Source organism: Fukomys damarensis, unplaced genomic scaffold (genome assembly GCF_012274545.1).
Source record: "Fukomys damarensis isolate Sample0158 unplaced genomic scaffold, DMR_v1.0_HiC HiC_scaffold_12, whole genome shotgun sequence".
Lineage (NCBI taxonomy): Eukaryota > Metazoa > Chordata > Mammalia > Rodentia > Bathyergidae > Fukomys > Fukomys damarensis.
In genome coordinates this window covers 40,554,399-40,581,791 of record NW_022900924.1, presented here as the reverse complement: position 1 = coordinate 40,581,791, position 27,393 = coordinate 40,554,399, and the positions used below count along the sequence as shown (strand labels likewise).

The window sequence follows — 27,393 nt, the reverse complement described above, 5'->3', positions numbered from 1 at the left end:
AACGAGAATCTTCTATAACAACAAATGATGATAGAACAATCAGTATATTTATCAGTTTGCTTATTCAATATTTTGTTTCTTGATAAATCTGAATTGTTTTGTTTATATAATTACCAAAGATGATGGTTATATGTACACTTGTTTTGGTCTGGTCTGGCAAATACATATCTTTGAGAAAATGATTTAAAATAGCAGATACCAGCAAAAAAATTGCTTTGTGCTTTTTCAGTGACGTTTTTTAGAATTGTAGATTGAAAACAACTCCAAATTAGAGGATGTAAACTAATTATGGTGCAGAAAGTTTGAATGACTCCTAGGAAAATCACTTCATAAGTCATACAAAATGATTTAATTGAAGAGAATGAATAAGCTCTTACCTGTTTTATTTCTTTTTTAGGCTTTAAAGAGACAATGGCCAATACTAGTTGGAATATAATTGAAGTCAGCAGTCTTCAGGTATTCAGAGAGGCTGCATAAGTTTTCCAAATCAAATCTGTTAGGAGAAGGTTTTCTAAAATCTTTAAATTTGAAGCATATTTCTAAATCAACAAATTATTTTCTTGTGACAATATAAAACTTTTTAAAATGTAAAGGATAGTTAAGAGTTCACTGATAGAAGTTACTATAAATAGCCCATTTACAGCAAGAGAGTGTTTTATATTTTAAACTAAATATTAGAGTTTGAAGGACTTAGAAGTGAAGGTATCAGGACCCCAGTGTCAAGGAAAGATACGGAATCCAAACGAAATCAATGACTTTCTGAAGTTCAATCAGCATGTTGATAGCATAACTTTAATTAAGGGTTTGGATCATGGTCATAAAGTCAGCTGTTGCAAGGATCAGGTAAGAGCAAGAATTTAAGGGGGTCTTAAGGAATGTGACAGACAGTACAGTGGAAATAGTGAACTGAACTGATTATTTGTATATGATATGGGAGCTGAGTATAGCCAGTATATCTACTTTTAAAATAAAAATTAGGAATCCAAAATTATATGTAAAATATTTTAATTTTAAATTGGTGATAACAAATAAAAACAGTGTCAAGCAAAACACAGGTGCAGGGAACATTTGTCCCACAATCTCTGACTCAGATCTTTTATTCTCCTAGTCTATAGTGCATTCTACAGTGTCAGTGATTTCCAACAGCAACCTGAAGTCCCGTAGTTCCTCAGTGGAAGGAAGGGAGGCCAGGTAGGCAGGGTTCTGGTCTTTCCAATCCTGTATCAACAAAATCTCCACCTAAGGTTTGCTTGGAAAAAGGATTCAGTTAATAATATCTGTTTCACTCCTACCTCCTTAAAAGATGAATAAAAGTTTAAGACCCCCTTTTAATATCCTTGAGACAAAAACATTTAAAATTTGTAAGTCCAATGAAGAAAAACAAAATCAAAATGAAAGGAGGAATTCTTACTTCAAGAGGGAGCTATCCTGAAGGGCATTGGTCAAGATTGCCCAATACAGTATTTCTTCATGTGGCTTTGTTGTTTTCTACTTTCTGTTCTTAGAAAGTTATGTTTCACTGTAATTTATGGGGAGAGTTATTTGCTGCCATAGTAGTATAGGATTGGGAATCATGTAGGAAACTGAGACATCCCTTGTGGATGAAAAGGGCTTGCTCTGTCACTGGGACCTAGAGAAGAACTGGCAATTTCAGCCTAGTACGTAATGAGAGTAACTGGGTGATGACTATGGTATCATGCTGCTGTCATTGGACAGGGTTGGATGTATACACCAAGGGCTCATCTCTGGAAGCCTGGTCCTCAGTGTGGCATGTTTAAGAGGTGGGGTCTAGTAGGAGGTGATTAGGTTACCTGGGACATGCCGTTGAAATAGATTAATTTAGTTCTTGCTGGATCCTTGTTAGTTCTTGTAAGAGTAAATTGTTAAAAAAAGCCAGGCTACCCAATATATGTGATCTTTCTGTGAATATTGTCTTTCTCCTTCACCACATTATGTTGTAGCCAAGAGGTCCTTCTCTAAACACTGAACAGGTAGGATCGCTTGGTATTGGACTTTACCAGAGTTTTCATTCTCCAAATGTGAGCTAAATAAATCTCTTTTCTTAATAAAGTACTCAGCCTCAGGTATTTTTTATAGCAACAGAAATGAACTAATAGATATGCTTTACTCTATTTTTAGAGGGAGGATAAGAGAATTGAGGTGAGAATTTTCAGCATATTTTAAGAATGGGTATGATGAAAGTGGATTTGAGTTTCTCTGGATAGAAATAACCATATCCTAGCCCAGAAGGAAAAGGACTAGAAGCTTGGAGAATCGTTTGAGACTTGTACCTTTGGCTAAATCATCCTTATCCTTCCTTATTATCTATAGATTTTAAAGCTTATTCCTGACCAATGATAATTTAATTACTAGTTTACTACTGATTTTCCCACTAAAAAGCTTATTTTCATGTAACATGATTTTTAGTTTATGTCAACATAAAAGTCATGCTTACTTTGGGGTGTAGTAAATGTAGTGTAAGAGTAAAAATTATCTTGGCTATGAGCAGCCCAAAATATAGACTTGATGCAGAATACCAGTAATGAATGTAACTGTATTGTGTGCCTAGAATGTACCAATAAACTCAATAAAAAGAAAAAAAAATAGACTTGAAAAAGGAAAATAGGAAAGGAAGAACAGGCTTATTAAATTATAATATTGTATAATTAACAATTAATAAATGGAGTATAAATGATAGCCCTGATTTTCTTCTAAGGTGCCATTTTAAAAATTAAAATGAAAATGCTTACAAAAATCATCGTAAGAATTAATTTTTTTGGTCTAGTTTTAGGAATGAAATTTACTCAGTGGAGTATTTTCTTCCCTTAATATAACCATACTTTAACATCTTGTCTGTCTTATCTTTTTCTCAACTTGATGGCAAACAGAGTGAGAAGAAGTAAGGGATTTGGAATTACACTTTGGGGGCTCTGACTCTTTCTGAAAAATCACTTCTCCATTATTTTTTCCTGTAAAACCTTTACATACGGAGTTCTTCCTGCTCTGTTCCAAATAAAGTCAGTCCACTTAGGCAAAGCTGTAGTGCCTTTTGTCCTTATGGCCTGGCTTTCCTTGCGCAGGACCCTGGAGCACAGGACTAGAAGACCGCTTTTCTTGGAGTGACACCATCACTCTGGGAGGGGGCACAGACGAGAAGAGGTGGCAGTTCTAGTGTCGTCTTGCTCTTCCTGTGTGGAATCTCTGCCTGAGAACACTAGTATTCTTGGCCAACTGTTACTGGAGTAGAGCTTCTACTCTGTGCGCAGGGCTTGGTGGGGAAAGAGGACCTGGTGTTCTCTGTCACAGTTGCCTGGGACGAGCTTCTGCAACACCATTTCCGGGCAGTCTGGGGTGAAGTGTAACCTTAGGCAAGGTTTTGAGGGAAAATGAAACTGTCTTTTAGGCTGCACCTGCCTAGAGTGGAACATTTGGGTTAGAGCTTCTATCCTGTGTGGCTGGTCTTTTAGAAAAGGGAGCATGTTATGATTCAAATGCACATTCCTGTGCTATTTTAAAAACTGAAATTTAATAGATTTTCTTTTCTTTCTTTCTTTCTTTCTTTCTTTCTTTCTTTCTTTCTTTCTTTCTTTTTTTTTTTTTGTTACTGGGTATTGAACTTGGGACCTTGTGCTTAGCGAGGCAGGCAGCAGAACCACTGAGCTAAATCGCTGGCCCATTTAATAGATTTTCTTTATTTTTTCTTTTTATTGTGTTTATTGGTACATTCTAGGTAATAGATTTTCTTTAATGAGTATTTCACTATTTTCTGCATGTTAAGACAATTAAACTAACCTGTGTCCATATTGCTGCCCTCCAAGTAAGTTCTTAGAATAATAAATGTGTGTTGTTTGAAGATACTGAATTTGTGATAATTTTTAGATAATAAATAAGTAGTCATTAGGTAACTAGTGCACTGTTTTTAAAAATATATATTCTTTCCTTTCTTATTTTAAATGAAGTACTGGAATTGGCTCACTTGCTTTTTATAGTTTTCACCAGTTAAATTATTTTTTCCTTCTGGGGTGAGGGTCTGGTGATTTCCTTACTCCAGTATTCTGAAAGTGCAATCTTGAGCCTTTTCTAGAAATGCAAATCACATGAATTCCAGAGCTTCTTGTTTTGCATCTGTAAGATGAAGTTTGTCATGTGCATTTTATTCAAATAGTATCTAAAAATTACCTAGTACATAGAAGTCCTTGAATGGACATTAGATCTCTGTTTTATTACCCTTCTGATTTGACCTCAGGCCTTTGTCCAATTTATTGATAATCATATATTTAATGTTTTTTCTACTCTATTTTATCAAAAACCTTCAATTCAAATGTACACTGAACACATTTTATCTATAAAAATTTCATATTATTCAGTAATTAAGATACTTAGTCAATTATATGGTGTTTATTTTATCTTTCTCCAACAACTATTTATTGAATACCTATATTTGCCAGTGATGTGTAACATTTATAGAGTCTAACAGTATCTCTTCTTTGCTGTCTGTGTGTGTGAGGGGGTAGAATGAGGACTGAACTCAGGGCCTTTGAACTGAGCTATATTCCCAGGGCCTTTGAACTTAACTATATTCCCAGACATTTTATTTATTTGTTTGTTTGTTTGAGACAAAGTTTTGCAAAGTTGCTAAATTGCCCAGGCTGGGCTCAAACTTGCCATGTTCGTACTTCAGCCTCTCAGAATGCTGGGATTACAAGCTTGCACTTCTGTGTCTTGCTGTCCATTGCAAACTTTGATTTTTTTTTTGTCTGTTTGTTTTTGGAGACAGAGTCTTACCATGTAGCTTGGGCCAGTCTTGAGCTCATCATGTAGCCCAGGTCTGCAACTTGTGGTGATCCTCCTGTCTCAGCCTCCCAAGTGCTGGGTTTATAGGCATGCACCACATCTGGCCATTGCAAACTTTGGTGAAACATACTACTGGTGTTATGATCTGCTCAGTGGAAAGGGCTAGAAGGCAAGAAACATAGAGCAGCCTTTGGAAATCTGCAAAAAACCCAAGGACTTCAATCTGAGATTCTGCAAGCAAGTGATTTCTCTTTTTCTAGCCAACAGGCATGCTTGGAAGCAGATCCTTCCTCAGTCAAGTCTTGTTGTAGCCTCTGAAGCAGATTACAGCCCTGAAACAAATAGAAGATCCAGATATCTGTGCCTAGGTCACTAATCCCCAGAAGTTTGCTGAGATAATAAATGTGTGTTGTTTTAAGCTGCTATGTTCATGGTAATTTGTGTATAACTAACAGGTAACAACTAGGTAACTAATGCACCATTCTTTAAGCATACTCATCCCCCTCAACCTGCTCGCTTAGGTTTTCCAACCTTGACACTATTGACATTTTTGCCCAGGTAGTGTTTTGTTGTGGAAGAGCTGTCCTGTGCATTTAGGCTGTTTAGCAGTATCCTTGTCCTTTACCCACTATCTGTCAAGAGCACCCACTCAACTTGTGACAACCAAAAATATCTCCAGACATTGTCAAATGTTCCCCAGGGAGAACATCTTTCTCACTGAGAGCCGTTTTGTTCCTTCTGTTAAAAATACACTTACCCATCATTTTTCTTCAAGATCTGCTTTGCAATGGTTTAAATGCGGTGTCTCCTGACAGAGGAAGATGATATAGGCACATTATTCCTGCTAGAAACCTCTCCAGTTTCCTTCTCTGCTACCTTAATAAGATGAATTGTACGTGACATATAATTTTAGAATGACATCATTATTTATATTGTTGCTTTTTATTTTCTGGGACTGTCTAGAGAAAAATAAAACTCCAGAATTTACAGAATATTGATTTAAAATCACGATGTATGATTTCAAACAATCAAATTTATGTAGTTATGGATTTGTGTAATCATAGGTTTGAGTAGAAAGGGGGAAAACAAATTGGTCAAAAAATTTCATTAAAATTATGGTAAATTTTAATCATTGTCAGAAATAATCAAGCTTCTTTTGGTATTCATAAACAAGTCTTTGGTTGTGAACTCTGTGAGACATTTTAGTTTTGACATCGGAGTAGAATAACTCAATTCCATGCATAATTCATTTTGCATTTGAACTGTGCTTTCATAAGCACATTTTGATGCATAATTAAGTTAAATTTCATTTGGTTTATTTTATTCCTCCTTTGGCCATCATTTATTCTGTCTCTAACTTGAATTTATGAATGTGTAGTAACTCAATAATGAGATTGTAGTCATTTTTAAAAGTAAAACAAAAACAAAAAATACTGAGTATCCTGTGAGAGAATAAGGTGGCATTCTTGACTTTCAGAAATGTTTGCTTTTCTAGTTACTGAAATGGTATTTTGAGGGTGACACTTACCATCTCCCAGATACTCTGCATGATTTCATACTGAGATTTTGCACCCATTTTAGATTGTAGGATCATGGGATGATAGTCAACTTCCATGATTTCTCATAGACACATTGATGGAAACTAAACTGCAGTAGTTATTAATATACTAAAAATTAATGAATGTCATCCTCATTTCTTCTGAATTGGCAAATTATATGGATAAAAACTTTCTAAAGTTCTACTGCACAATAAGAAAAACATAATTTGAGAGGAATATGTTTTCAGTTGACAGTTTATAAACTTTAATGGACTTTGAAGGTTATACTTCATTACTTTATTAACTGTAATTTTACATTGATGTTGTACATTTGGTGTTGAAGTTAATTTTTAAAATAAAATCAGAAACAATTTATTGTCTATAGACTTTCAAATTCATGGATAGTTTAGTCTGTGTATCCTAGATTGCAAATTCCAAAAAGTGAAACTCAAACTGGCATAAACTAAAGTAAGAAATTTAATATGTCAGGTACAGTTTGGTTCAAGGGCCCAAATGATGCCACCAGGACTCTCTTTTTCTCTGTTCATTGGCTCTGTCTTCTGTTGTTTTCTACTGTAACTAAGGACTGAGCTTTTAAGAACATGGCAGTTTCTGTGGAAATTACATGGCTGCAGTAAGGAGAAGGAGCAGTTTCTGGAAAAAGAGGGTAGTCATGGAGTATGTAGGGTTCTGGTGAAAAGAAATGAGTTTGGAACTGGTAAAAGTTACTATCTACTACAGAAGCGAAATTTAAGCTTGTGACCTAGTAAGAGGGCCTATAATTAAAGGAAAAGAAGATTCAATTTGAATTTTTCATTGAACACTTTTTTACTGAGATAATATTTGTACCTATTTATGGTAATTCAGTACATGCACAGAATGTGTTATGGTCAAATCAGGGATGTAAGCATTTCCATCTCTTCAACCATTAATCATTTCTCTGTGTTGAGAGTTTCATATTTCAGTTATTTTGAAAGATACTGTAGATTGTTTCAAGCAAGAGTTACACTACTGTGATAAAGAAGAATCAGAAGTAATCCCTCCACTCTGGTGGTGTTCCTTTCAATTAGATTTTAATAGCTTAATTCATACATTTTAATAGTATGAATAGAGAAGTCAAAAGACCAGAAATTGATTTTTTCAGTAGGCATGCTCTTTGGGTAATGATTGAATGGACCCTGTCTGTGTTTACTTCTTCAATACTACCTTATTTCTGCTCTAATTTTAATCCTTCTAGTTCTAATTCTAATGTGCTTGAATAGACACATTGTTTAGATTTTTTTCCAAACAGCTAGTATTCTGTTTCTTGACGATTTTACAGATGTGCTTCATTATTTGTTGTTTTTGTTGTTTAATTGTCCGAGGGAAATGTTATTTTCAAATCCTGGGCAAGCAGCTCATTAGTATCCTATTTATCACCCAATCCATTCATAATTTGGGGGTGTTTCTTGAGGTGGCAAAAATAACTTGAGTAGAGTGATTTCTTTTGTAATTATTAAGTACCAAATGTACTCAAGTCTTACTTTTGTTAGTAGGCATCCTGTTGTGTTTTGCACAGAGTTTGGTTTGACCATGTGTGGGGAATTTCAGAAGATTAGGGAGAAATCTATTGAAATTGTTTTCACCATCTATTGATATAGCAAGTTGCCATAGTTGCTGAGATAATCTGTTCTTTAACCAAGATTTATGATGTGACACCAGCATGATTTTATTTGTCCGAATTCCAAACCTAAAGTCACCACATATATGCTTGTGTCTCTCTTAGCTAGTGTATCACTGAATTCTATTGCTTTGTCTTCCTAAAATCTCCTTACGTATCTGAACTTTATCACTTCACTGTCATCCATCTGCAGCTGTTTTCTGACACTTTCCAATCTCATCTCTGGTTTTTGTCACTCTCTACCTTATTCTTCCAGCACTGCAGTCTTAGCCCTGCAGTTAGAGTTATCTTTTTGATTTGCCAATTTGATCGTGTAACTTCTAGACAAATTCTCAGATGCTTGAGATGCTTTGGCTTGCCACATAAAGGCCTTTGTGCTTTGAAACAATTATTCAGCCCAGTTTGCCTTTGTGATGTCTGTGCCCTTGGCTCCAGATGAACCAGATGTACCTGTGTCTTTGTTTATCATGCAGATCATTTTTGTATTTGACTTTGTTCTCTTTCTTTCTCTGGCCCAGCTCGGTAACTCTTGTTCATACCTCAAAATTTGGTTATTCAATACTTTTCACTACTGGTATTTGCAGCAGATATAGCTGAAGTTAATGCCTTTTATGTGGCCCCTTTTAGTGCTGTAGCTTAGCACTTTTCACACTGTCACATAATGGTATGTATTTGTCTTCCACATGCTAATGTGAGGACTTGAGGAAGGTCTCTGTCTATTCCTAAGGGTCTCCTTGGCTAAACACTGGTCTGGATGTTGCTGTGAATGGACAGTAATACCTTGCTTCACAAATGTTTCTGTTTGTAAACAGTTTGGTTCTCAAACAAAAGCATTTGACAAAATTTTGCTTCTGTTCACAAGCCACTTCTGGTGACAAGCACAACTGCGGTCATCTTCCCTACAGAAACACAAACTTGACCATCTATCCGAAAATCATACAACAAATTAGGCTTGTGAACTATGGCACCACTGTATTTTATAGATGTGACTAATACTTATAATTGCTTGGCCTTAAGTAAAGCAAACTATTCTTTATAATGTACATAAGTCTTAATCAATTAGTTTAAGGTTTTAAGCACCCAAACTGAGGCTTTTCTGGAGAAAGTATTCTGTCTCAGGTTTGTAACACTGAAATTCTGCTTTAATTTATAGCCTGCTAGTCTACCATGCATTTCATACTTACAACAAATATTTCAAATCTTGACTGTGTGTTAAGCTGGCCAGATTGCCCTTTCGATTTTATACTTCCAGCCCCCATAGTCATGTCAACCAATTCCTTAAAACCTCTCTAGATAGATAGATAGATGGATGGATAGATAGATAGATATCCATATCTCAGGAGGATATATATAATTATTCTGTGTATGAATACATATATATATATATATATGTATATGTATATATATATTTTTTTTCTTGATTCTGTGTCTCTGAAGAGCCAAACTAATATGTAATATATTAATAAACTGAGGGTGTTCTGAACATTTATTATTCCAATCATTTGGAGAAATACTGTTATAATTTGTTATCTGAGGAAATGAAAAATTTTTAAACTCAAAAAATTTATTAAAAATGTTTTTAAAAAGTATGTATAAAATATTTAGTGGAGTAAGTCTATCACATTTAAATATTACATCTTTATAGCAATTTTTAAAGTGAAAACAATATTTTTCCTGGAGTCTAGCAGGTCCAAGTTTTAAAAAATTGGATTATGAGATTATTCTTGATATTCTTGATTTTTGAACTGTGCTTTTTGTTCATCAATACTTCAGTGATAGCTTTCAGGTCAGTTAATAATTCAATTTTTAAAGTATAATTTTCTCCCCTATTTATATAATTTATTAAATGCCAAAAAATGTGATAAAGTGTTTCAGCCTCTTGAGCTAATTTCTTTTCATTTTTCTAAAATGTTCTATGAGGAAATGGAGTGCAACAATGGAATTTTACAGCTATCTAGGCATTGACTTGTCCTTTATCTAAGGTATGATTCACCTCAGCAGACAGATTATTTTCTTCTTTCTTAATATAAGAAAAATTAGATTTAATGTGAAGCAAAAATGAGCCAAAGAAAATAAGATAAATGAGCCAACATAAACTAGCAATCTCTCTAAACTAAATACAAGTAGGATCTTGAAATGTAAGCAATTATCAATTACCTATAAGATAAATATCTTAGAAGAGAGTTACAATAGCTTCTTACTAGTTCTACTTTCATTCTGATCACATAATTCTTATTTTATCCAATGCTGTATCTTTGTATTTGTTTGTTTGTTTGTTTGGTTGGTACTGGGGATCTAACTCTAGACCTTACACCTTTGAGGCAGGTGGTGACACCACTGAGATAAATCCTTGTCCCCAATGCTGTATCTTTGGAGCTAAAATTTAATTCAACATTTATCATGTCGGTGCTATGAGTATAGCATTATACTAAATGCTTTGGCTGACCCAATTATCATGTGTAAGTTGAAATAAATTGATCTAGGAATTATATTACAGCTACAAAAAATGTTTTGGATGAAAGAGAGCAAAAAGGTTATAATGCTGAGTGGTAAGAATTAATGGTTAATGGAGGTGGAATTTCACCTGGAACATACAGTATTTTCACTAACAAAGAGGAAAAGAAGTTTCTGAGCATCAGAAGAAAGATAGGGGAGACAGGAAAATATAGAGTCATTTGCAGTGGGTTTCTGAGTCCTCAAAATTGAAGAGGAAAATTTTGTTATGGATAGGATGCTTTATTATTGCTTAAAGTTTATTATTTTCATAATTACACCCTACAATTTTGAAATTTGAAAGGTAAGAGAAAATTCTATAAAGAAAGCCCAAATAAAGCTGAACTGGTGTGTAGAAGACGGTTAAATCTCTCTAAGTAGTGCCACTTAGCTTTTGGCAGTGATATCTGTCCTTTTCAAGCGCAGGCCCTCAAGCCAGGGTCAACAACATAAAATATCACAAAGGACTCTAAGACATTTATACTACACAAGCAAGCATGGAGAATATATATCTATAGAGAATATATATATATATATATATATATATATATTTGTATAGTATATACATAATATTATATTGGTCTACTAAGTATACATATTTTAACAAAGATAAGAATCTATAATCTAGTACATTAAGATTAGGATACACTTGTTACATCAAAAGTTGGTGTTTATAAGTTACAGACATTTAATATTTTCCAGAGTGTCTTTAATTTAAAAATATTTTTAAAAGCATTTCAAACATTTATTCATTTTCCCAGTGCAAAAGAAGGTTGTTCAAGTCAACTTACATTTTTCCTGAAGAGTAAGGGGAAGGGAAAAAACTTCCCAGAAAATTCAACCTACCACGACTCCCAATGCTACCTTGGAGAGGAAAATCTTTGCACTCAAGAAACCAGTTTAAAGGCTGTTTCAGTGATCCAGTGGTGCAGTGATAAGAATATGAACTCAGATAATGATAGGAGGATAATGATAGGAGGATAAATGAAGGGGTACATTGAAAACAGTAACAATATGTATTTGATATTGTAAGTCCCTAGATAAAATAAAAATTTTAAATAATAAAATTTCCCTCTTTACAAACACATTTTTAATAATCTAAAATTGAAAAGAAAAAATTCAGCTCTTGCAGTTATTTACACATTTAATCATGATGAAAATTCATGAGCATTCACTTCCTAACGTGAGCATGTTTGATTATTTGTGATTTTTGAAAGGACATAATGAGGATGAAAAGGATAAAGAGAAAATAATTGTTTCATTTGTTAAAGGTGTGTGTGAGTGTGCTGCATGTGATTGAGAGTTGTATTTTCTAACACGAGAGTAATGAATTTAACAATAATTTCTGGAGAAATTCTGGAAGAGATTCATCAGAGTACGATCAATCCTCTGACTGCCTAGAAAGGGGTACAGTGTGGGGTAAAAGTGTGGGAAAAAGACAATAGAGTTGCATAATTTCAAAGTATACGGGGGTGCTGGGAGGTCAGTGCCTCAGAGTGGGCGAAGACAGAGACATTCGGAGCTTACTACTATTTATTGGGTTCATACAGTAATCATGGGGAGTATCAGTTGATTCAGAGGGCAGTGGCAATCCTACGTCAAGGAGGATCTTACAATCGGAGAGGGTATTGGATAACTCCGCAGAGGGCGGCGGTAATCCTGTAATGATGAGGACCTTACTTTGATTGGGAGGGTGAGATGACAAAATGTTCTTACAACTACTGCTGGGATGAGTTGAATTATGAGGAATTTGTCCCTCTGCAGGTAAACCTTTCTCTTTACTAGCTCAGTTCTCAAAGAACCAGGAAGCCTTCAGCTGATGTAATCTTGCCCTTAAGCATTACAGCTTCACCGGGCTATTGAGACCTCAGCTGTGACCAGAGGCAAGACAGAGTTATATTTCCATATGCCATAGCTAGCCCACAGTCAAGAAGGCTAGGCTTTAGACAGCCCTAATGATAATTTAATTATGAAATTATTTTTCCCAAAAATTATGTAGAATGGTTCCCGACAAAGATTGAAAAGGTTTTTGTATATATAGGAAAATGTGTTAAGGATTTGGAAACATCAGGGATTCACAGAACAAGTCAAGTCCAATTTGAATCCTTATTTAATTTTGTTTATTATATTAGTTATACATATTCATATGTTTGACTAGCCCAGAAAACTATAATGGAACAAGTAATTGAAATACCAGTTGAGCTGCCCTAATATAAGAAGCCCAAATCCAAAATGCTCCAAAATCTGAAAGTTTTTGAGAATCAGTAATGACCCCAAAAGTGACATCATGTGACAGGTTTTGGTTGAATTGCAGGCACACTAAAAATATTGTCTATAATTATCTTCAGAGTATAAGTTGCAAGTGAAACATAAGTGCATTTTAGATTTGGATTCTATCATAAAGTTCTCTTTGAATATGCAAATATTTCAAAATCTAAGAAGTCTAAAATCTGAAACATTTCTGGTCCCAAGTATTTCAGGTATGGGATATTCAACCTGTATAAATCTTACGGGAATTTGTGTGCATGTCTTTCCATTGTTTTTAGGTACTCTATGTGATATATTCAGAGGCCGTCTTTACATTGCGATTTTCCTCATTTTTATTTTTTAGTAGTGTATGTTTGTAGTATGTAACGATCACATTCCTCATGGAGAGTTGGTACATGTATATAACGTGTATCAGTTCTTTTCTTATCTCCTTCACTTCCCTGTCCCCACTCCCTCTCTTAGTCTCCTTTTGATTTGTAAAAGATTTATCTCCCTCATTCTTATTATCTATCTTTTATGTTGCTCTTTATTTATATTTTGAATTTCGCTTATAAAAGAAACCATGCAATATTTAAGCTACTTACTTCACTTAGCATTATGGTCCCAAGGTCTATCCATTTCCCTACAAATGACTCAAGTTTAGACTTTATGGCAAAGTTGTACCCCATTGTGTATAAATACCACATTTTCTTCACCCATTCATCTGTTGTTTGACATTTAGGCTACTTCCAAGGTTTAACTATTATGAATTGTGTTGTTTTAAACATTGGTATGCATGTATCACCCTAGTGTGATGTCTTTAAATCTTTCCAGCAGATACCTTGGAGGGGAACCGCTGGGTTGAATGGAATTTCTAGTTTTACTTATTTGAGAGATCTCCTTACTGATTTCCATTGTGGTTGTACTAGTTTACAGTCCCCACCAACAATGTAGAAGGGTTCTTCCCCCGCACTCAGCCTCACCAGCATTTGTTATTATTTCACTTCTTGATGATGGCCATTCTATCTGGAGTAAGATGGAATCTGAGTGTTGTTTTAATTTACATTTCTCTAATGGCCAGACATATTGAATATTTTTTCATGTATTCATTGGCCATATTTTCCTCTTTCTGAGAAATATCTGTTCATTTCAGTCGCCCATATTTTGATTGGTTCTTTTATTTTGGAAGATCTAACATGGTGTGTGTGTGTGTGTGTGTGTGTGTGTGTGTGTGTGTGTGTGATAGGGAAAGTGGTTCCGTCTAGAGGCTTGCTCATACTAAGCAAGGCTCTACCAATTAATTACACTCTCAGACCTTTGTTTTAAATTTTGAGACAGGTTCCTACTAAGTTCCTCAGGATAGCTTTGAACTTGCAGTCCTCCTGCCCCAGCCTTTCAAATAGCTGAGATTACAGATGATCACCATCCCACATAGCTATATTTACTTTTATTAAGTCCAAGAAATCCAGAAATATTTATTTTGATGAGATTTTAATCAACTAATAGTCAAGGCTTACAAACAGTTCCTTACTTTATTCCTTCCAATCCACAAAACAGCTGTTTTTGACTTGGTAATCTGTTTCATTCAGATTTATCTTTGTATTTTTAAAACAGATTTTTTGACTCTGATTATATGATTTTTTCAAATATTTTGATTTGTAATTATGGAAGATAAGAATTTGCCTTCTCTCTCCAAAACTACTCACACCTTATCCTCCACTTATATACACACTTATACCCACTTTGTTGTCTCCCATATTATGTCACACATTTTTGTTAAATAAATATTTACTGTCTATATTATTATGGCTATTATATACACATTATATCTAGCCCAGCTCTTCTGTGTGCCATAATCATATTTTCTCCTCTCTGGAAAGCATTTGTTGTCTTTGGAGGTCTTTTTTATTTGGTCAGTTTTTAGTGTACTTGTCATTAAATAAATTGCTTTTCAGTTCATTCAGGTACAAAAATCAGTTTCCCCAGTTTCACTACTTTATTGGTGACATATCTAGATTTAGTCTGGGTGACACATCTAGAGCCGTCCGTCCTCAGCCTCCATGCAGGATCTGTTTCTTTTTATTGTTAAATTACTGACTGTTCCAAAGCTGGAATTTTTTTTACTTCTTCAGTGTCTGCAACCAACTACTCAGCTAGCTCCCAGGAATTCTGCTCTGCAAGTCAACCTAGAGATTATCATCACCTTTTACTTTTTAAAAAAATTTCATTTTCCTATTTCTTGGTTTCTGCTCTTGTTTTAGTGGAACAGATCCTTACACAAGTAAAAATTCTGAGACTTTACAAATCTGATAGTGTCCTTATTTTACTTTAATTATTATTAGTAGTTTCTAGGCGTAAGGTCAAGATAGGAAATATTTCTCCTTCAGAACTTTGAAGACACTTCTCTTTTTAAAAATATTTTGGTTTATCCTTCCCTGTTTTAACATATGAGCAAATAAAAGTAAACATGTAGCCAGGCATGGTGGCACACACCTGTAAACCCAGCACTCAGGAGGCTGAGGCAGGAGGATCACTGTGAGTTCGAGACCAGCCTGGACTACATAGTGAGTTCCAGATCAGTCTCAACTACATAGTGAGACCCTGTCTCAAAAAAAAAGAACAAAAAAACCAAAAAGTAAATATATATATATATCTATATATGTATACATATATATATGTAAATATGTATATAGATACACCCATATATGTATGTAAGGAGTTCAATTAATCTTTTTTTTTCAATCCCTTTTGTACTCCTACCTTCATTGCTATTTCCAGTTTCTGAATTCTTAAATTAGCCTGCATTTTGTCTCCTTCAGGCACATTTATTTATTTATTTTTATTTATTTATTTTTGGTCAGGGGATCGAACTCAGGACCTTGTGCTTGCGAGGTAGGTGGCAGAACCACTGAGCTAAATTCCCAGCCCTTCTTTTCTTTTTTTAATTTTTTTTTCTTTTAAAAATTTTTTTTGGCAGGCACATTTGTTCTGTTAAAAAGATTACTTGAATATTCTGCAACAATGCATAAGATTCTAATAAGATTACTGACATTTAGAAATTTGAAGAAAGGAGCTAAAGGTGTAGGGAAGGTGTGATACATAGGGGAAGAACAAAAAGGGAAAAGAAAAAAATGTGAGAGAATGAAAAGATGAAAATAAAGTGTTTGTAGATGGGGAGGGGAGGAGGGGGTGAAGGGAGGGCAGAGGTAAGGGGAAAAAATGAGAATCAAGACTTGCCATGTAAAGGTACATGATCCCAACAATGAATGTAACTGTACTGTATCCCTAAAATGTACCAATAAACTCAATAAAATTAAAAAAAAAAAGATTACTTTCTTTTTTTTCTCATTGAGTTTATTGGTACATTTTAAGTATACAGTACAGTTATATTCATCATTGGGATTTTGTACCTTTACATGACAGGTCTTGGGTCTCATTTTTCCCCATACCCCTGTCCTTCCTTCACCCCCTCCTCCCGTCCCTATTTACAAAAACTTTATTTCCATTTTTTCATTTTCTCATATTTTTTTCTTTTCCCTATTTCCTTTCCCCTACCCTTCCTACTTCCCCTACACCTTTAGCCTTTTTCTATTTCACATTGTCAATTATACCGTTAGGATCTTATTTACGGTTACAGTTTTTCACACCACCAAAGAAACTATTCTCTTAAAAGATTACTTTCCAAATTCAAAATTTTGTTTTTATCATCTCTTGTATGCTCTCTTATTCTTTCATATATTCTTTGGTCTTTTTGGTTTTGTGACTTTAGAAATTACTTTTCTATGGAATGGAGATGAATTCTTGTGTTCAATATGCTATTTCTGTTTCAGCAGCATTTTTCTGACACCAAATATTTTACTCTGTCAAATTCTCTATACCAAAATTAAATACTAATGTATTCATATTAGTTAAAAATAAGTGTTTGAATAACATTTCATCAGGCAAATGTGCCATTTCATTTTTCATTTTACATATTCATGGTGTAGAAAATAATATTTTAGCTCTTCTGGGTGGTATGATTTGAGTCAGGGTCTTGCTAAGCCTTGAACTTACAATGCTCCTGCCTTAGTCTCCTGGGATTATAGGTGTGAGCCCAGTGCCTATCATTGACATCACATTTTAATATGTATAGTGAAATGTTACTATAGTCCCGCAAGTTAACACATCTATCTCACATAGTTGTCTCTTGTTTCGGTGTGTGTATGAGTGTGCACCCCAAGAGCCATCTTCCTTAACATTTCTTTTCTTGTTAAGTACAGTATTTTTAAAATCTCCATTGAACATGTTTCTGCATAAAATATTTTCAGTATGTTGAAAATTCAACTAAGAATAAATTTGTTAGTGATAGGCTACAGGGTCCTGTGTATTTGGCCCTGTCATATTAACTCTTTCTTTAATGACTTCGATGTAGTAAACAAAAACCTCATGATTTTGAAGGCATACCTTGTATAAAAGTCTTAAGGAGACAGGTTTTTTTAGTTCAATAACAGAAAATTTAGTGTCATTCCAAAAAAATGGGTTACTTAGCATGAAACCAGGTCCCTCTTTGCTAAAGAATGAGTTCTAGAATGTCAGGGACTATCTGGTTGCCAAAGTGCAACCAACTTCTAGCATAGTGCTATTACAGGGTCGGAACTTAAAAGCCATTTATTTAATGTTGAATGCATTTAGGCTAATTCACCACCTGATAGAATTGCTTTAGTAGAAGAGATGCCTGTCCTCTAAAATCCTCTCTATCTCTGAGATGTTCTGCACCTAAATGCAGCCACTAGCTGATGACATGGAGAGGGGAATGAGTCTCTTCGCTAAAAGTCTTTTTTTATATCTGTATAGAAAATTAGCATTAGTGATATGAAGTTATATAGATAACTTGCTTAGATTTATTGTTTGTTTTGGTAGTCAGAAGACTAAAGGCCTAATTTTCTTTTCAGTGGTTTACATGGCTTCTCCATCTTTCCTGCCCTATAATCACAGACTTGTTTTCTACTTATTGCTGATTACAGAGAGTCGGTTTTTCCTCTTAGTGTCTTCTTAATTTAGCAGAATAAATTTATTCTGATCATCCTTTGGTCAAAGGAATGAAAAATCAAATAACCTAATCAAATAAAAACTTAATTATACACTTTTATATTTAGTATTTTATCATTATGTGTGTTAGCGACTTCGTGCCACCTTGTCTTTTTTCTTAGTGCGTACCTTTTGACTAAAAAGTCATCGTCACTTTACCTTATTTACATGTATAAAGCCTAGGAATTTCATGGAATTTATGTATAGCAAAATTTTAAGTTCTTTATAAACCATCTGCTATTATTCTGAGTGTAAATCTCAAAGTCTCTGAGAGACACATAAACTTTACTACTCTCCCTTCTATTGTTAAAGAACCAATCTGGTTTCACTGAGAATCAGCTACTTCTAAATTGAACCTGGTGCCAAGGATTTAGCTCAGTGGTTCTGCTGCCTGCCTTGCAAGTGCCAGAACCCAAGTTCTATCCCTGGTACAAAAAAAAAAAATTGAACCTGAAATGCATAATTCTTGAAAAAATTTTCCTGGGCCCTTTAAAATAGAGTTCACCTGAAAATGAACTCTCATAGCACTATGATTTCTACTACATCTTTATTTCCTTGATTTTGTCACTGTTGTGGCTAAAAAAAATGATGAGTTTTCCTGGAACTAGAACCATGACTGAATCCTCTGAATTTCCTGAAAAACACTACTCAAAGCTGGGTAAGTTTTTGTGAAATAGATTAAATTAGGCATATATTCGAGCCCACATTTGGGGTGACAAAAACATATTACATAAATGTAACAGGAAATAATATTTATTAGCTGATATCAGGATTCCTTTTGTGAAAAGAACTGCTTTGCTTAGAAAAATACCTGGTTAAACTGCTTTGTCAGATAGAAGGGATGCCTGAGAAAAACCATTTGACTAAGAAATGATTTAAGGATTTTAGCATATAGGTGAACGAGAAGAGAGAAAGAGGAAAGGGCAGGTAAAAATTGTGTTGAGAGGTTGCTGAAGTAGCCCAATAGGAGGCTGCAGACCCTGAAGAAGTAGGAGATACCTACTTCCAGAGATAGCTCTGGAATAGTCAGTAATCTAACAATATACATAGACAATATTTTATTTGTAATTTTTTTGTGTTTTGCTGTCCACCGACCCCCAGCCTTGGGGACACAGTTCACTGAATTCAAAGATATTGAACCTTCCTCAGTGAACCCAGGCCTTTACTGAAGGTTGCCACATACACATACCTCAGATGAGTCATTTGAAGAAAGAGGACCCAAGGAAATTTGGCATAGTTTCTTTGGGTCTTGGAGAGCAGAAAGAAGAGAATAGCTATAGAGACTGACTCACAAAAATCCAGGTCTTGGAGCCATGATGCCAAGGAGAATTAGCAGAAGTTGCTGCATATCATATAGCACTATGAATAAGGGGTAATCTTTTAGTTACACCTCAAAGGTGATTGAATTCTGATTAGTTGGATTACAAGGCTGAGCTTACATTATCAAAGACTTAGTTGCCAAATTTTCACCTTGCAGTCATAGGCAATCTAATTTTTTTTACAAGTGGCCAGAAATTCTTGAGGGCCAGAAGTTATGAAATCACTTAACCTATAATATCATTGATATTTACATGGTTTGTCTCATGATAAAGCTAGCTCTACTAGAAAAAAATAAGCACACTATGCTCCAGACACTGTTAAAGACCTTATATACATAATACATGGCCCTTGTGTATATGTTAAAATTTATGGGAAGCCATTGCTTAGACTAAGTTCCCGCACTAGGCTTGAAAAATTATCCCAAACAAGAATGGAGTTACTTATGCTTCTACCACATAATTAAATTGAACTTTAAAACTGGCCAGTTTTCCAGAAAAACATTAGATTCACATCAACCAATCAGAAAGGGCTCAGTTTCCCTGCACCAATCTATTTTATTTTAACCCTATAAGAAAAATAACTTTGTAATTACAAATCTATCTTTAGTCTCTTATCTCTGCTTTTTCTAGTCTTTTTTATTCTGTGTATAAAGCCCATCTTTTCTCTTAGCTTTGCCTGATGCATGAATTGCTAATAAACACCAATTCGTTTTTAAAACTCAATTTGTTGACAGAGGGAAAACTAAGGCATAGAGATATAAGTAAACTGTCTAACCTTGCAGAGCCAATAAATAACGGGGAAGATTTGAACCAGGCATGTTCTTCGCAATGCTTCACATTTGGAAGTATTCTACTTCTTGGTATAGTCAAAGTCTAAGTCACAAAATAAGATGAAATTATTTTAAAGTTCACAATGAAGCACAGCAAATAAGAACAGCCCTGGCTAGCTCAGCATTGCCGGTACTGATGTGTGGTAGGAAGTTTGTATTATTTAATGTTTTATTTCTCCCTTTCTTCAACTTTAAGGGAGAGCCACACCTAACTCTGATACCTTTCATGGACAAGTTTTGAAAATGAAGTGAATGCACGATTGAAACATTTTAGTGATGCAGAGAAAGGTCTAAAAATAACAAGGTTGTGAAACTAAAGATAAATTGAACCATTTGTCATTGGTCCAGTGATAATGCCTTAATAACTAGTTGAGGTGAAAAATGTAAACTACAAGTAATTCAAATTTTAAAGGATATGTCTTATACCTTGTTTAAGGATACAGAGGGAAGACAAACTCAGTTCCTCCTCTTTGTGCACAACATAGATCACTTCTGTGATCCGCAAATGTGTGGAGATTTCTCGCTGCCAACCAGCAAGTTCAGATCTGCACTGAACACTGGATGAAAAATTACTGATTCAGTTCAATTCTGACACTGTCTACCTGGAGATGTTATTCGATCCCACAGGCTCAGTCCCACATGTCCCACTTTGGACATCCATCACAAGTCCAGCCCTCTAGAACTTCTGACCAACCAGCACAAACTGGGGTTCCCATGACTGCCTCTTTAGGTTCACAGAACTCAGTTAAGGAATTACTCATTTATTTTGAAGTGTACACATAAACAGCCAGATGAACACATACATAGGGCAAGACCTAGCAGAATCGTGAGTTCAGGAGCTGGAGTGGGGGTGCACCACCCTCCCAAGTATGTAGATAAATCATTGTTCAATTTCCTGTAGGCCTCCACATGTTCATCTTTCCAGAAGCCCCCTAACATTCTTTTCCTTGGGATTTTTAAGAAGAGTATATTGCGTAAGTGTAATTGAAGGACAGACCAAATAGAAATGTGATTGGACAAAAGAGTCCAGTGTAATGGTAGTAGACTGAGTGAGGAAACCCAGAAGGCCTGACTGTTCAGATTCTTCTGGCTTCTCTGTGCAGCATTCTTTCCTCCTGTATGTGGAACTGGATCCTTTCTGAAATGAGGGTCTTATTATGTATTATCAGAAATGTTTTCAGTAGCATATGTTTGTGATACATAAGGAATACATGCATTCATTGTGAGGAGTTGGATCATATCTTAATCCTATTTACTTCCTCTTTCCCACGACTTCCTTCTCTCCCTACTCCCTTTATCTCTAAATTCTTTATATTCTTGAAGCCAGAAGGGTAGGCTCTACAGTTTAGCTATGGTTTGATTTTGTCTCCCAAGGGTGTGTTGGAGGATTTGGTTCCCAGTATGGTGATGTGTAAAGTACTGTAATCTTTAAGAGGTTTGGCCTAGTGGGAGGTAATGAGGTCACTGGGGATACTTCCCTCTGAAGGGATTAATTTTCAGGGAACCAGTTAGTCCTACAAGAGTGGGTTGTCACAAAATGAAGCTATCTCATGTGCTTGGTCTCTCCTCACTCCACTGGTTCCCTTTCTATTTCTCTGTTCTTTCGTGAATCAGTGAAGGGCACCCTCATCAGAGGCTGAACTGATGGGGCTGTGAAATCTTGAACTCTCAGCTTCCTTAACAGTTTGCTAGATATACCTCTTTATAAAGTACTCAATGTCAGGTGTTTCATTGCAGCAACAGAAAATGGACTAATGCAGTGAAGAAAGAGTAAGATATAATTTTAGCTCCTTGTCTTGGGGAAGAGAAACAGTAGTTTTACCTGCCTCAGGGAATAGAGCTATCTTTTGCCTTTATTTTTCTGAAGGTGTTCTAAAGCTGTTGTGGGAATTGAGGACAAATAGCCAAGTGCTTAAACAACAGAATATGCTTACTGTTTTAGTCATTTAGGAAATAACACAGGTATGGGAGTTATGAGCTAGGAACCATGGATAAATGCACTTACACATTTTCTTGGTGATGAAATGAACTGTGAAGAAAAGCAGATGCTAAATTTAGTGACCTCTTGGCTCTAGCCAGAGGTAATTTTTAAAAAAAAATTATCATTTTCAGTTTATTGTTGACATGCCATCTGTGCAAACCAAGTTCATCATATAAAGAGAGCTTGGACCATTCCCCTTTGTTATTAATCCTTATTATGGCCAAAGGCAAAAATCAGAAAGGAACTGGCAAATTAAAGTCCACTTCCCAGCACCATAAGAGAGTATGAACTGCATATCACTAGTTTGGGAAAAGATTAAAATTCAAAGTGTTGCTATCTACTGAATGTGCATTATTTTTGGACCATCATAAAGTAGAAAATTATTAAGTTGGCCTATTGTAAGTCAGGGACTGTGTGTATATATAAAATATATTTAAAAGTATATATATATCACATCTGTATGAATATATATATATATACATATATAATAGAAAATAATTATAAAAACTTTAACATTCTAGCAATCTATAAAATTAGGGGGAAAAAGTTAATAAGCCCTAATGCTCCAAAGAATTTAATGATTTGTTAACATCCCTAGCAAACTTAATCAAGACTCAGTTTACAATTATTACAAAAGATATAGACTTTTTCCTTTATATTGGGGAGGCAGTGAATATTTCCTTAACACTAATTTATTGTTTCTCTATTCTAATAAGAACAAGATCTATGTCAGACCTTTATTATATCTTCTCTGAATTATGGCACCATCTTTTAATTGGTCTCACAGCCATCTATTTTTCTTTCTTTTAACAATTAGTTTCTCCCCATCTTCTGACAAGTTAACCTTGCAAAATAGAGCATGGGATGACAAAATTCTCTAGTAATCCCCTGCTGCAATCTGATTTAACCTTTATTGTTTGCCTTGATTTGCAAAGACTCATAATCCATTTCCTTCATGTAGTTCATATATTCTGGTCAAAGTTGATAACTACTCTGTAAACACTCACTTCCACACTTAAGCCACACTATCTGAAAAGTCCTTCCTATTATTTCTTGGTATAAAAATCTTCATGCTTTCCTTCAGGCTCAGTATGCTCCATCTCCTCTCAGTCTAGCCAAGAGGAAGTAAATTATCCTTACTCTGAACACCCAGACTCTTTCTTTGCACCTTTATGGTGGTCATCACTTTCTGCCTTGCATTAGAAATTATTCATGCTCTTACCTTTCCTATATTGTAAAATCTTTAAAAATGAAGATCACATCTTGTTATGCCTATATCTCCCATCGTACCTATCTCAGTGGTCTGCACATTGGTGTTCTCTAAGAAATTCTGTAGCTTGGAAGATGTATTTAATGCAATATTGACTTGCCCAAAGATTGTGATTCACATGTATTTTATTGGAAGAAATTCAGGGCTCCCAATAATTTATGTGATTTACCGGTTCTGAAACTTGACATGTTTTAGGTCATGTTTCAATGTAGAACATTCTAGTTAGAGTTGATAAAACTGGACACAGCATAAGAAGAGTGACAGAAAAGGAAATGCTACAGATTGTACTTGTGAATGTGTTGAGCTCAGGATAAGGAAGCAGCATCTGTTCCAGAAATATCTACTAGTTAAGACCAAAGAAGTCAAATATACCTAACCATCCTGCGTATCACACATTCTTTCAGCAGGAGGTGCCAAGAAGAAAAAGAGCAATCTACCATCTGCTAGGCCATCTGTTTCATAAGACCTATTCCTTATTTAGAGCCACTGGGGTTTTCATTTCCTTAAAAAAGTGATCAGCACGATCAAGGACCTCAAATAAGAGCATATGATAACATTATCGAATAGCTATCCCAGTTAACAGCAGTTTCTATTTTTTCCACATTGTTTCCCTGTTGAATTATGTCCTTCACAATGTGTGTAATGTAGAAAGAGCACCATCAGTGAATCAGAAGCTTTGAGTCTGAATCCTCACTCTGCTTCCTATCAATTTCTGTGGGGCTCAAGGTCTGCAAGATCCAGGACACAAAGGAACCTTTCCTACAGGATCCTACATCTTTGGTAAATCACTCAACCTCCCGAGCAGGGAGATTGCTGGGCACCAGAGGACAAATATACTGTGTGCCAAAGGAGGGTCACCATGAGGGATAAGCTTCCCATGCTTTCAATGAAAACAACATGGTCAAGCAAGGTCTTGACCCATCCTGATGGCTGATGCTGTCAAATGAGCTGAGAGACTCTATGCATGGTTCCAAAGTAATGCCTGGGAGACTTAACTGACCTTGATAGATAGCAAGAGGTTCATATTGATTGACAAAGTTCTCACTTTAACTTGGTCTTAAACTTCCAGCAGAAAAGGATAACCAAAAGAGGTATAAAATACCATAGTAATAAAGCTAGATATAAATGGGGGCTCTAGACCCCTTCTGGCAGTTTCCAGCTCTATCAGTAGCTGACCATGGTTATGGATTATTAGGAAAAAACTATGGTAAAATCTATAAGAGCTCAGCTAGAGTTTTGTATTTGTTAGTGAAATTTGTTCTTAAAATTGTCTCTTATCTTACAGCTAAAACTAGAGAGACTTATGACAAAGTATCAGACTTAAAGATAACCTCTATCAATGAAAGAATCTAAGACCATAAGGTTCAATCACTATTTCAATTTCTAAGTGTGACTTTTTCCCCAACCTGCCCTTTCATCCTAGTGTCCTCATGCTTAGATTATGCATACTCTAATTTCTTAAGTTTTGTTTGTTCTTGCCTAGAGGCCGCCAAACTCCAAGTGGTTATACAAATGGAACCAATGACAAATGTGCTATAGACTTCTTTTACTGGAACCCACCAGATTGACCTTGCAAACAGCTCATAACAGCTGAAGTCTACAATATGACTTCTGTGTTGGATTCTGAAGTCCCTTGGACCTTCTCCTTTCCTTATTCTCTTTGTGGGGTATAGTCATAGCAATCCTGATGACCTTATAATTTGGCCCATGCATTCTTTTGTTTTTCTTTTTCTTTTTTTTCTTGTTGAGTTTATTGGTACATTTTAGGTATACAGTACAGTTGCATTCATCATTGGGATCTTGTACCTTTACATGACAAGTCTTGGTTCTCACTTTTCCCCCTTATCCCTGCCCTCCCTTCATCCCCTCCTCCCTTCCCTATTTACGAATACTTTATTTCCATTTTCTCTTTTTCTCATGTTTCTTCTTTTTTCTTTTCCCTTATTACCTTTCCCCTACCCTTCCCATGCATTCTTAAATGTTTCTTTGGCTTTGTCTTCTCAAGCTTTAAAGGCTATGCAGCTACCAAGATGACAATGCCAGGAACCTACCCAAGGCCTATAAATAGACCCTCCGTAGAGTAACTCTAACTGCTGATCACAACTATGACCCTCTTCACCTGGAAGTAGCCAGAACTGTCTTCGTCCTTTGCCCCCTCACAGCAGTTAGGGATACTTCTTCAGAGGGGAGGATATTGCTGGTAGGTAAGTTAATTAGATATCTTGTAGACAGTTAGACAGGGCCAGCACAGGAGCCAACATGGAGGACAATCAAGACACATTCGCTGAAGGCTGGAATTGTAAAAGGAGGGAAAACTACTATATCCTTATGCTTCCCCTAGGGATAAAGAGCAGTGATTGATATTCTAAATAGGTTTCAGTCACCTGGATGGGGGTCAAGGTCTTTCCAGGAAATATCCCTGACCCCCACCCTTAATGAAAATCGTTGTATGCTTGTTGCTTGACTCGCTCCCCCATTTGACTCCCCATTTAATCAATATTACCTGGGTGACTGTACTTGTAACCTTATTGGTTGGTCATGGTTTTGCCCCACCTCATGTCCACCTTGTAATCTTCCATTGGGTCTTACAGTTTTGTACCTGCCTCACCACATGGCTTTGCTGTATAAAACATCATTGAGAAGAGGGGTAGGTGGGCAACCCTCTTTCTCCCCCTTCTTCTCTCTTAGAAGCTTTCTTTCCCTCAATAAATTTTTCCTACTCTTAACCTCCATTGTTCCTAGAATTCCTTCTTCAATTTTAGAGAACATGAATTTGTGTTTTGGATATCTAGCATGTTTGGGAGTTACGTCTCTTCCCCCTATATCAGAACTTTTAATTGAATGTGGTACTGAAGTACACACACAAGGTAAATTTTGTAAAACTGCCTTTGATATTCCAATAGACAATGGAGATGAAGATTTTGCAGAGCTATTACTGATTGCTATGAATAACCTAATCAACACCAATCAAGACAGCCTGACATTGGGATGATGCTCTCTGAGACACACAGTTCATCGTAGGACCTGGAGGGGTGGTGATCCTAACAGCGCTGGAATCTTCAGAAAATTCATACAAGGCAACAGATGAAACAGGCATGTCTGTTGTCCAGTTTGGAAACTCCTCTGCACAGGGTCAGTTACATTAGCTGCCTTAGATGAAGCTTCTCTCCCTTATTTTCTCTTTAGAAACTCACAGCCCTCCTAGAAGGATGGCATTATGGCAGAGTCAGTGGATGGTGCAATTCAGAAAGTGGTCAGCTCAGGGGGTCAGAGGTCATCACCATAGTTACTAATGGGCTCCAGCTCAGAAACTTGCACTCTACTCCGGCCAGTGGATGGGTCAGCTCATCATTGTGACCATGCCAGGTGGACAGCGAGTGTTAACAGTACCTGCGACAGTCACCACTGAAGAAACTGTTATAAGTGAAAAGCTGCCAGCTGAGAGACGATGTATTGAAATAACTGAAAACTGGGTGGAAGGTGCAGACAAAGAAGAGAGAGACTCTTTTCAGAAACAGCTGGATGAAGTGAACTGAGAAGCACAGAAATACCGGCAACAGCTTCTTAAGAAAGAGCAGGGGACGGGGGATTTAGCTGAGTGGCACGGCGCCTGCCTCTCATTTGCAAGGTCCTGAGTTCAATGGATCACCCCTACAAAAAAAAAAAAAAAAAAAAAAAAGGAAGCAGAGGCCTACAGACAGAAGCCAGAAGCTATGACTCGTCTTCAGACTAACAAGCTGTCTGAGTGAAACAGGCTTGTAGTTTGATTTTACACTTGGGCAGGAACAAACACAACATGACAGGGGTGCAGCTGTGGGAATGCAGGAAAAGAGGAGGCTACCGTCTGATAACTGGACTTAGCTAGAGCTTGGAATTCATAACATAAAACGTCAGAAGTTGTGAAATGGTGAAATGTATTTAAAACTGAATTCTGTAAGTAGTGTTTGCTTTTTTACAGTTCCAAATGAGTTGATGAAGACTGTTGATGATATCCAAATACACAATAAAGCCACTGTTATTGTGAATTCTTTTTTTAGTATGAACATCAGTTTCTCAGAAACAGAACGGTCTGTTGGTTAGAACGAATGTTGTGTGATAGTATGGTGGACTGATGCTGGAATTACACTTGTAGGTATAGTCTTCTATGTGGACAGAAAATTTCTCCCAGGAAATCTTCGTACAGCTTTAAGTTGT

At 35.9% G+C, this 27,393-nt stretch overlaps 1 pseudogene; it reads left to right on the top strand.

The window, feature by feature from the left end:
- The first annotated feature begins 18,411 nt into the window (after positions 1-18,411).
- Positions 18,412-26,948, top strand: LOC104856748 (annotated as a pseudogene).
- The last annotated feature ends 445 nt before the right edge of the window (positions 26,949-27,393 follow it).